General features: G+C 46.5%; 1 long non-coding RNA gene across 1 annotated transcript; it reads left to right on the plus strand.

The window, feature by feature from the left end:
- The first annotated feature begins 331 nt into the window (after positions 1–331).
- On the plus strand, positions 332–788 carry LOC143803058 (uncharacterized). The gene is made up of 3 exons (XR_013220947.1): positions 332–586; positions 683–715; positions 746–788. It is a non-coding gene; the product is annotated as an uncharacterized LOC143803058 (long non-coding RNA).
- Positions 789–2,350: the final 1,562 nt, after the last annotated feature.

The raw sequence follows: 2,350 nt of genomic DNA on the forward strand, positions 1-2,350 counted from the left end.
CATGAGGGGGAGCAAACATTTTTCTATGCACTGATTTATTTATTTTTTGCTGTGCCGGGTTCAGCCATTCAAAAAAGGGGCGTGCCATGCTGGAGAAGAACACTGGCCAATGAGCATCAGATTGATAGAAGAGATGATTGGCCAGTGCTCCTGTCCCCCTGCACTGGGCGCCTCTGAGGGAGAGAGCCTGCAATCAAGCTGCAAGGTCAGGAATATCTCCCTGTGTGTGCTGAGCTCCCAGGGACAGATAGAGAAGCTGCTCAGTTCCCCACCCCACCGTCACATCTTCTGCTGTTCTGGTCCACAGCCCCGACAGAAGAAGAGAGCGGGGGAGGTGCTGAGAAAGTGCTTGCTGTGAGCAGAAGGAGCTGCACATGTATAGTGGCCTCTCCTGCAGCACACAGTGTGTGTGTGTTATCTGTAGTGTGTATGTGTCACATGTGTGTATGTTACATGTGTGTGAGGTATCTGTAGTGTGTGTTACATGTGTGTGGGGTAACTGTAGTGTGTTACATGTGTGTGCGGTATCTGTGGTGTGTATGTGTTACATGTGTGTGAGGTAACTAGTGTGTTACATATGTGTGAGGTATCTGTAGTGTATATGTGTTACGTGTGTGAGGTATCTGTAGTGTATATGTGTTACGTGTAGGTATCTGTAGTGTATATGTGTTACGTGTGTGAGGTATCTGTAGTGTGTATGTGTTACGTGTGTGAGGTATCTGTAGTGTATATGTGTTACGTGTAGGTATCTGTAGTGTATATGTGTTACGTGTGTGAGGTATCTGTAGTGTATATGTGTTACGTGTAGGTATCTGTAGTGTATATGTGTTACGTGTGTGAGGTATCTGTAGTGTGTATGTGTTACGTGTGTGAGGTATCTGTAGTGTATATGTGTTACATGTGTGTGAGGTATCTGTAGTGTATATGTGTTACGTGTGTGAGGTATCTGTAGTGTGTATGTGTTACGTGTGTGAGGTATCTGTAGTGTATATGTGTTACGTGTGTGAGGTATCTGTAGTGTGTATGTGTTACGTGTGTGAGGTATCTGTAGTGTATATGTGTTACATGTGTGAGGTATCTGTAGTGTATATGTGTTACGTGTGTGAGGTATCTGTAGTGTGTATGTGTTACGTGTGTGAGGTATCTGTAGTGTATATGTGTTACATGTGTGTGAGGTATCTGTAGTGTATATGTGTTACGTGTGTGAGGTATCTGTAGTGTGTATGTGTTACGTGTGTGAGGTATCTGTAGTGTATATGTGTTACGTGTGTGAGGTATCTGTAGTGTGTATGTGTTACGTGTGTGAGGTATCTGTAGTGTATATGTGTTACATGTGTGAGGTATCTGTAGTGTATATGTGTTACGTGTGTGAGGTATCTGTAGTGTGTGTGTTACGTGTGTGTGAGGTATCTGTAGTGTGTGTTACATGTGTGATCAGTGCTGTATTTTTTAGCATATTCTGCAGTGTGATAATAGTCTGCAGGCCATCTATATTGAACTGATGTCTATTCCCCCTATGGCCACTGCAGAGTACATATGTAAAGTGGTATAACACATTTGATTGATTTAACAAATAAAGCAAAAAAGCCATCACAACCTGTCAGTGCTTTACGATTTGATTCTACGACACTCGTATGTGGGCTGGTGAATTTTTATTTGTGCCAGGGCTGCTTTTTGGTCCCAGTCCGGCCCTGTCCACTGGTCAAAGTGGGTCATGAGTTCATGCGCCACATCACTGTAACAACTGTCGTGTGGGCCACGTTGGAGGTTCCGGAACTTTCTATGGTAAACTTCAGGTGCAAGCTGGTACTTTGTTATCAGGGCCTGCTTGATGGCCTCATAGTTTGTATCTTGGTCTGGAGAGAAGCAAATGCCTCCAGAGCTTTGCTTTTTAGCCCTGGGGTCAGGTATCGGGCTCATTGGTTCTCAGGCAGCTGGTACTGTTGGAAGGCTTTCTCAAATGACCCGCAGAAAAGTGTCCAAGTCCCCATTCTTTTCCATCACAGGAAAGTGCTCTGGCCGGGGTTTACGGGACGGAGCGTTGCTTGGCTCACTGCTCCACGTAGTTTATGGTACTGCCCTGAGTTGGGCCATCCGCAGTTCATCGTCTCTCTGAACTTGGGCCTCCCGCTCGGCTTGGGCCTCCTGCTGGTATTGCTGCTTCAGCTGCAGACATCCATCACGGTCGTCGGCGGGGAGTTGTTCCGAGGCCACCTGCAGGTGGGAGTCCAATCAACCCCAGTTGAAAGTAGGGCCAGCATTCAGTGGTTGGACCTCTGCTGCAGCTCCATTTTCACTTGTGCTGGCTTTTGCATCCACTGGGCTGTGAGAGCGGTCTTGAGCGGCTTCC

The sequence above is a fragment of the Ranitomeya variabilis genome, chromosome 1 (genome assembly GCF_051348905.1).
Source record: "Ranitomeya variabilis isolate aRanVar5 chromosome 1, aRanVar5.hap1, whole genome shotgun sequence".
Taxonomy (NCBI): Eukaryota; Metazoa; Chordata; class Amphibia; order Anura; family Dendrobatidae; genus Ranitomeya; species Ranitomeya variabilis.